Raw genomic sequence first — 10,095 nt, 5'->3', positions numbered from 1 at the left:
CAAGCTCATCATTAATATACACCACCAGACTGGACATAGAATAATGTTTTAAAGTATAATCAGACACTTTTCAAAGAAAATATTTCTAAAGCCTTTTTCAAAAATCAAACATGTCACATGAAGCATGTTACTTTTTGTGAAGTATGTGTCTATACTGTACATAGTATGCACATTTTCTGTGTATGTCTAATACCTAGATGAATAACTGTTTGTACCAAAATGTGCGATATACAGTGCACAACTCATGTACAATGTGTCCCACAATGCAATGTGATTCCAGTGAGATTAATGAACCAGATAGAAGTGTAGAAGTGTTTTCCTCTCACTATTAAATCTGACTTTCTAAGTTTTTAAATATTTAGAAAAAAAAAAGAGTCTGTGGAATAAGTTTAATTCTTTTAAAAAACAAATGAATTAATCCATTACCACTAAATCAGTGTGATTCAGTTATTCTAAAGCTTTTCAGGATAAAACATACAACCCTTTTTATATAAATTGTTTTAAAAAAATGATGCGATATGTTATTGCATATAAAAGCAGAAATTGTAACGTTAACTCAACTATCATCAGTGGCCTGCAGGGGAAAAACCTCACAAATGTCTTTACATATGTGGACTATTAATTTTTTTTTCTTAAATATGAAATATTGTTAATAATTTGATTCTTAGAAAACTATTTCTTGCCTTACGATTGTGTCTGGAATCAGGCTATCCCATTTTTTAACACGATTGCAAACAGGTATGTAGCTTCAGAGATTGACAAAACCAAAAAATACACAAACCTCCAACCTAATGGGTTTACTAAAGAACTAGCCTTAATATCCTAAAATTAACCATTCTCGGTCTAAGTGATCTATATAGATGAAAAGTAAGACAGAAAGAACCCCTTCCTTTTCTGTTTATAAAAATATTTTATACACTATAGGCCTATATTTTATACAGCTTATATTGCAATCACATATGCTAAACAAGAAAAACAAGCGAGTTCGCAACTACCAACTTAAAGTTAGCAATTACAAACTGAACACAACTTATTTAAAAAAGTATTACTGTAACTTTTTCTTGACCAGAAAAGCCGCTAACTCTCAACCACGAATCAGAGACGAGAGAGATGATCAGCAGTCACACTCTGAATGACATCAAATCGCGAACATTCTAAATTCCTCGTTGTGATGTCATAAACAGAATTGTTTAAGCGTTGAGCCTCGCTCGTGCACTGACAGCTCTGATGGATAGTCTTTTCCTGACTTATTGAGATCTGTGCCCCCACTGTGTCATGTCAGGGGTCATATGATTTGATTTCAATTGTTCCTTTCTCTTTGGAGTGTTACAAGCTCTTGGTGCATAAAGCAGATCTGTAAAGTTGCAGAGACTACAGTCTTAAATCCAAAAAGATGTTCTTTATAAAAGATAAGAATCAAACACTCCTACCTAAAACGGCTAGTTCTAAAACACCCCCACATGTCTACATCACTATGTGGGAAGATTTGTATAACACCACCCAAATGTTCACGCAGAGAAAGAAGGCATAACTTTTATTCTGCTGTTGCCACCAGCGTCACATTGTGGAGACGCTGTTTCATTGTGAAAGCAAAACTACTTTGTTTGGTCTTCCAAAAGAGTACACAGCTAGAAATCAGTGGTTAAGTTGTATTTAAAACACTGTTCCAGAACAGTTCAAACCAAATATACAGATGTGTGCTGCGCATTTTGTGGAGAAAGAGGACTGTTTCCTGTGAGACTAGCCTACAATGCCAATGTTTTTTTATAAAGTGGGGCAGGTCCAAGTTTGCCAAAACAGTCTGGTGCTTCTGACTCACAGTCTGTAAGAATGTTTTAATATGTAAAGGATTTGCCAATGATGATTCAAAGTGGGTTTTGAGCAGTGTAGAGCAGTGCTTGTTTGTCAGTTCGTTCAGAGGGTCTCTGTGTTCAGCTTCTCGTGGGATAGCTGACTTGAATGGTGCTGGGTGGGGAGGCACATATACCCCTCTTCCTGGCTGTGGTGAGTTGGACCCGAGGTTTGCATGCTTAATGCACTGTTCTATGCCTTTTCTTTAGTGTAATACGTGTGATTAGTGTTTATATGCGCTTAATTAACCATAAAACATTAGGTGTGGAACTGTCACAGCTTTAATTATGGGCTTTCAGAGTAAGAGTATGATGAGTATGATATTGATAACAGTATTGGGTAAAAAAAATCTTTCTCCTGCCTCCTATAAGAGCCTACAATTTCTATATGTTGTAATGCATATTGCCTGTTAAAGGGTTAAAGAAAGGTGCCCCCCCCCCCACAAAAATAACATCAACAACACAAATAATAACAAATGACAAAAATAATAATAAAAATATAATTAAAAAAAAAACACAATAGCAAAAATAGGGAGCAATAATATGAAAAAATAACAACAAAAATAATAATAACAAACATAAATTATAAAAATAACTACAAAAATAATAAATATAACAAATGGCAAAGATAATAATGATGACAAAAATAATAAATAACAACAACAAAAATAGAATGAAAAACAATTATAGCATAAACAGGGAGCAATAATTTGAAATAACACCCAAAATAATAGTAAAAATAAATAAATAATAATAATAACAATAATTGCAAACGTTCAGAGAAATAATGAAATAACTATAAAAATAACAACAACAAACATGATGATAAAAACAAAAATAACAAAAACAACATTAACTACAATAATAATAATAATAATAATATAACAAAAAATAGAATAAAAAACAATTGTGTCAAAAATAGGGAGTAATAATATAAAATAATATAGAATAAAAAAATAACATTAACAAATATATATTTTTTTACAAAACTAAAAGCGACAACATAAATAATAATTACAAAAATAAAAACACAATAAAAAACAATAATAGCAAAAATGGGGTACAATAATATTAAATAACAAAAATAACAACAAATATGATAAAAGCAAAGATACTAATAACTCTAATCAACAAAATTATAATAACAAATATAACAAATAACAAAAAATGACGAAAAAATAAAATAAAATAAAAACAAAAGCAGAACTAAACAAAAAAACAACAACAAAAACAAAAAAAAAATTTCATGTAAAATGATAAAAACAAAATAGAACAAAAACAATAATAGAAATATCAAACAACAAAATGATAAAATAAAAATACCACATGAATACAAATAATTATATTTAGAAAAATAAACAACATAATTACTTGTATTATTTTATTTGACATCAAAAATACAACAAAAAAGTAGCAGCAGTAATAACTTTTTAAATAAAGAATTAATACATAATTTACCTTAACTATATAATCAAATACAAACATATAGACTGTAATAATGACTAAAAAAGTTGAATTAAATGAATGTCATGTTTAAGAAAATATAAATAATCCATTGCTGATTTTTATCGGTTTACCTCATTAAAACAATTTTGACTATAAATCTTACTACTGGTAAACTGTGATACAGATACTCAAACGTCTGACATTGAATTTGAATTGTTCTCCTTGTTCTACTATAAAGCATTATGACTGCCATCTAGTGGTGATTACTATGCATGACATCTGTTTGCTCTATGTACTTGCGTATAAGAGATTATAGAAATCAATTCTATTTTAGAATTAATTTATAATGTCAAATATCCTTTTTATTACTTATAATTTTAATGAATGTGTATTACTATTATAAGTATTCTAGTGCTGTGAAATACATTTTAAAAAGCACAAATATTCCTTGAAGGCTCTAAATTAATATGAGGTTTTGAAGGAATTACAGTATATTGTTTAAAATAGTTTTAGGGCACTGCTTTTCAACCCTGTAACAAAAGAGATAACTCAGCAGACTGAACTGAACTTATTTTGTACATGACAAAATGAAAAAATCTGATATAGAGGCCATCATAGAGGTTTCCATAATGCATTTTTAATTCTTCAACGTATTAGACTGCTCCTATATTTATAAAAGAGAAAAAAGTGAAAACTGAAGCACGAATTGTCCACATATGCCGCGTTTCCACCGCAGGAACTTTACCCAGGAACTAGGGACTTTGGCCTGGTACTGTGTGTTTCCACCGCAGGAACCAGGAACTAAATAAAGTTCCGGGTAAAAAAAAGCCCCTCAGAAAGTCCCTGCTGGCGAGGTGGTACTTTTTCAAAGTTCCGGAACTTTCGGGGGCGGGACTTGTGCGCTAAACATGCTGATTGGTTGAGTTCACGCAGCATTGGTTGAGTCCAACCACCATTTATTCAGATCAACATTTTCAAAATATTACTGTTATTGTGTCATGAAATGTAATTTTAAAAGTATTTCAGGCGAGAATGTAGTTGTTTAAAACTCAAATCTGTGGTTTATTTATAAAGACAGCGCCTATTTAAAAATGTGTTTCGCCGATCTCAGAGATGGTCAGCTCCACGCGATCAGCGAGAGCTCAGTGATCATCCATCCACAGAGAAGCAGCCTCTACTCGGCTAGACCTTCTGATATGTGCCGCTGGCTCTGATGCCTCTTTAGTGGTTAAACATAAAATATAATTCAGCTGCGGGGTAAATCTAACAGGTTTTCTTTGGTCTGTAGTCAATTTATCTATATGTTAAAATGAAAATAAAAAAGGCAAATTTATATAATATTTCGTTTCATTGTAATGGCTGCATATACACATATCCCTGAACTAAGTACATTTCTGCAGCTGTTATTATGCTTAAATGAAAACCAAAGGAGGCAGTGGTATTTGATATCCTATTTCGTTTTATTTGTAAATATACAGAGAGGAAAATTACAGGATTCGCGTCGTCGCGGACATCACACTCCCAAGTCAAATGCACAAAGTCTGAACTACCGAGAATGCACGTCCAAAATCAGCATACTTTTTTTTTTTTTTAAATCAGCGGTACTTTGTATTGAGAAACGCGCGCAGACCTACGTCACCATTCTATTTGCCTAATCTACCCAGTACTTTACACTGCGGTGGAAACGCAGAAAGCAACAGGTCTGGGGGGGAAAAAAGTTCCTGGTACAAATGTTCCGGGTAATTTCGGTGGAAACGCGGCAATAGGGGCAGTTCACAACACGACCCTTTTTATTGAAGTGGTAGAACCTGTAGGAAACATGGAAGATGTTATACGGAACAGAGGATGTTTTACAGGTCGATATGTGTTTAAGATAAAACAATAATTAAATGGTGCGATCATATGAAAACAAATTGTTGGTTTTACTATGTCTTCGAAACACTTTTATACCATTTTCGAGAAATGTTTCTCCAAAAATGTCATGTGGTGTAACCATCACGTAAAAAGTAACAACATATTTCATTCTTTTTCAAAAAAGTTGAGAAAAAAAAAGTTCATCACACAAGTATATAAGTTTAAATGACATGTTTAATGTCTATTCTTACCTGGAGTCTCTTCAGCATGCCCAGCTCTCCAAACATCTTCACCATGAGGTCCAGGAAGCTTCTAAAGATCAGGATATCACGGCAAGATATCTCTAAAAATAAACCTAGCCACACAACACATTATAACAGCGCTTTGTTGTGTGTAGTGAAAGCATACCGGTTTTAAAAATCAGAGGATCAGAGGTCTTTGAATAAGTCCAGAGCCTGGATGATGTTCTCAAAGCTGTCTTTGAGATAATACTCCTGCTCAAATTTTTTTTTTCCTCCTTTGGCCTCTTTGCTTTTAGCGCTGCTGTCCTGTGCTTTCGTCCTCGCTTTGTTTTTTACCCTTCTCCTCTTTCCTCTCCGGGGGCTTCAGAAGGCGCTTGGCTTTCTCCCTATTCTCTCGCACTTTCTTGACGGATGCCACTCAAGTGGGACAGGAGCATCCGGGGCATTATTGTGACCTGGTTTAAGGAGAGAGGGAAGAATGCTAAGCCAAACCGATATGAAAATTCCCATAGACTTTCATTGAGGAGGTCAAAACTTTTGTACAATAATACATTTGGAGTATTGAAGCTACCTATCACAAGCAAAGTTGAACATTTATGCTAGAACAACAAGCAATGTGCTAATCGCTCTATAGCAGCATGTTATCAATGTGCTAAATCGTGCTAGAGAAACATTCTTGTTCTAAAAACATGCTTGTAATGTGTTAAATCAAGCTTTAGAAACATGGTAAAACATGCTACATCATGCCATCAACATTACCTTCACAACATACCTTCACAATAAACACGACTGCCATCCACTGAGACTCCGATAACCATCCCAGGAGCGCCAACTTCCTCCTGCAAAATTATATGACTTGTCTGTAGGCCACTGTGCACTACAAATGAAATATACATTTAAAATAAATATACATGAGTAATATAATATTGCATTTGTACAACAGTTCAACAGCACGAGTGTGTAAATACATAAGAAACATCAGAGGAGTATGTTTAAAAACCCTCTTCTGTGTGGAACTACTGTGTCGTACTGTCCTTTCAGCTGTTAAAGGTGATTTTTAGATGACAACAGTTTGTTTGCTGTGTCTTACAAGGTGTTGTTGAAAGTAAAAAGAACTTAATTGTTTACAATTCTCTTTCAGTGTCTTTCAATATAAAAGTCTTTACAGCTGACTCTCTCATAAAAAGAGAGTCTCTTGTCACATCCAATGACAGAATAATGTTGCTGAAACTACCATCACTAACACGCACACCGTTTCTCAATACTGAACACTGTAATTAAATACTAATATTATTTATATAAAATATTATTTGTTGAATAATAACATTTCATTAAGAACAGCCATCATAAAAGTTGCTAGGCAATTCAGTCAAAAGAACAACGGTAGCAGCCAAAACTATCTGCTCTGGAAGAAATAATAGATTAAAGACTTCCCCAGTTAGATTTACCCAAACTTATGAAGACATCAGATCCAGCGGCAAATTCCAGGAGATCTGGCCGAGGCGAGGCTGCTCTCGGCGTGTTCATGAGCACTGAATGACCGCTGACGCCCTGGAGCTCACATCTCCGAAAACAAGTTTTCAAACAGATCTTATTTTTATTGACAAACTGTATATTTGAAGTCTAAACAACTACATTATCGCCTTAAAACTACATTCTGTGATATAAAACAGTATTATTTATAAAATTATAGTGGATTTAGGTCTCCGCCATGACACTTACTGTGAGAAATACTGCAGGATAGCTGTACCTTCATCCGCTGCAGCAGGTCTCTGCGTGTTTCTACAGCCGCGGTGTATTTGGAGACTGTCCGTGTGTCTTCGTTCATCCGCTGATCTCTGAACCTCACTCTGGATGTCAACAAAGACGCAAAGGGCTCGAATTTCTGAACACTGTATTTACATTGTGTGCCTACGAGACCCCTTGATAAACAAAGGAACCGAGACATGACTTTTTTTACCACCACCACCACTACTACTACTACTACTACTACTACTACTACTACTACTACTACTAATAATATATGGGGGAAAAAATGATAAAATAGTTTAGAGGAAGAGTACAGCCTGAGATCCCGTTTGATCTCCTCAGAATCAGCGACAGTCAGGTGTCAATCGGGGTTTCTTCAGAATAAAAGTCCACCATTTTGAATTTTTTTTAATGTAATTATATTTGAATTTAATTACATTGTATTTCTCATATTTGTATGAACATCTCATGATCTGTAACATCTCATGGTTTAAAAAAAAATATTTATACACAAATGTTTGACCGTTTGAACTTGTTTTAGCCATATAAAAATTTCACGTCTGCTGCATGTGAATTTTTTTGAAGATTTTTTTTTTTTTGTACCGGATAGTGAAGGAAACTGGAGTGAACAATCAAACTAATCTTCTCTCCCTCTCTGTCTCTCTCTCTCTCTCTCTCTCTCTCTCTCTCTATATATATATATATATATATATTTTTTTTTTTTTAATTATTATTTATTTTATTTTACATATGTAAGAATGATATAGTGAAAGAGAAATACATACTCAAATCAGGCATGGTACGGGGAAAAGGTCTTTTAATATGAAAACTGGAGACTTTGACCAACCAACGGGTGATTGGCTATATGACAGTTGTGACCCAGATGTCAGCCAATCACACGTGCGTATTCTGCTCTTGACAGCAGGCCCCGCCTCAGCTCTGCTGTCAACCTCAAAGTTCCTTTATTTAGGCGATAACAGCTGTTATTTGGACATTTTCAGGACAAATATAAATATATGTCACTTTACACAGCCTACGGGCAGTTTAGTGACGTATAATTCATTGTTGTTTGTATATTAACAGGAACGATCAGTTAACATATCGCTTTGTATTATAAACGAGCGGTGGAACCCAGATGTTCATGTTTTCTGTACTAGTGAATTCTGTTCACTCCAATCAATCATTACCTTCGTGCGACTCACCAGACCTTCATGAAGACTGAGCTCAAAAAGCAGCTCACCTTGCCAGAGGCTCTTCATTCTGTGTGTGGATATGCAAGACCGTATTCATGCGGGCAGAATCTAAAAATACAAATACTAAAAGCTATCTATATCTATCACTCTATCTAGAAAAATATAAAATAAAATATTTTAATAAATAAAATAGGATATAAATGCTTAGATCAGAAGAAAATATTAAAAACATACCATTATTGAATTTATATATTATTTAGATCAGAAGAAAAAAAAAGAAAGAAAAAAAAAAACACACACACACACATACATATACACATATTTATATATATGTGCTTAGGTAAAAATATACTATTATTGTATTAATGTTCAGATCAGAAGAAAAAAATATATCGATCTAGAATTATTTTTTTATATAGAAATAGATAATTTATGATAAAATACTTCAATCAGAAGAAAAATAAAAATACACTATTATTATAGGCTAATAACATTATCAGGTTGAGATCAGAATACAAAAATCTTGAAATTATAAAAATATTCAGATTAGATCAGAAGATATCTAAAAATATACCATTATTGTAATTATATTACATACTAACGTTTATATCATAAGAGAAACTCAAAATTATATATTACACAAAATATTTAAATGGTTAGATGACAATATTATTGGAATGTTTAAATTTTTTTTATATTAAATATAATTAAAAATAAACTATTATATTATATTTATTATATTTTTATTAAAAAATAAACACTATTATTCTAATTATACATAAACAACATATTTAGAATTATATAATAATATTAGCCATTTTTATTCACACCAGGTGGATTCTTTCAGCATTTTTTCTTTTTCTCAAAATAGGTTGAAACAGTCAACATCATCCCTGAATTTGTCCAACTTAATGCTCTGTAATAGTTTGTTGACAGTTTGAAATAGCTCGCCAGTCAAAACAACACCTTGACGTTATCATGAAGCACTATGTCCAACAACACAAATGTTGCATCAGTTTTGACAGAAAGGCTGAAATGGTCTGGTTTTGTAATCAAGTGGTTTTAACATCTGAACGCATTCGGTTACTTCACGTCCTGCAATGTCTCCATGTTCGACAGATTCCAACTGCATTATAACTAAACTCTTCCAGTGAGACATTTGTGGAACGGACTAAGCAAATATAATACTGTATATCACAAGAAGCAAACAGTCTGATTAGCATGTGTTGTGAAGAAACATCCTCTTAGCAATGAGTGGGAAGAGATGAAAAGCTCTGTAGTGAATATAGTGAGCAATTCAGAGCACAAGTGAACTTGAAGCACTTAAAACCAATCAAAAACAGACCCCAGGCTTTAGAAAATGTCAAACTGAGTGGTTTTATTTATTTTAGCTTTGTACATTTCTTTATGACATACATTTAATACACCTACATTTAAAATGACTAAAATGAATGAGGCACAACCAAATATGATTTCATCATATTTTTCAAATTCAAAAAGGAGCACATTTTGAACCACGTGGTTTTTGGCGTAAGTCAACTCTGCGAAAAACAAACAAACAAACAAACAAAAAACCTTGCCTGACATCTTGTAGCAAAACGGGAGGGAAAACAAAAATAAATAAATAAAAAAAAATAGTAAATAAGTCAATTTAGGGCTAAATATTGGCACGAAGACTGATATCCAAATTGGAAAAAAAGAAAAAAATCATAAGCTACTATAAACTACACACTGCTAGATGTCCGCCTTCACAGTAGCACC

Source organism: Carassius carassius, chromosome 50 (genome assembly GCF_963082965.1).
Source record: "Carassius carassius chromosome 50, fCarCar2.1, whole genome shotgun sequence".
Lineage (NCBI taxonomy): Eukaryota > Metazoa > Chordata > Actinopteri > Cypriniformes > Cyprinidae > Carassius > Carassius carassius.
This window is presented reverse-complemented; position numbering follows the sequence as displayed.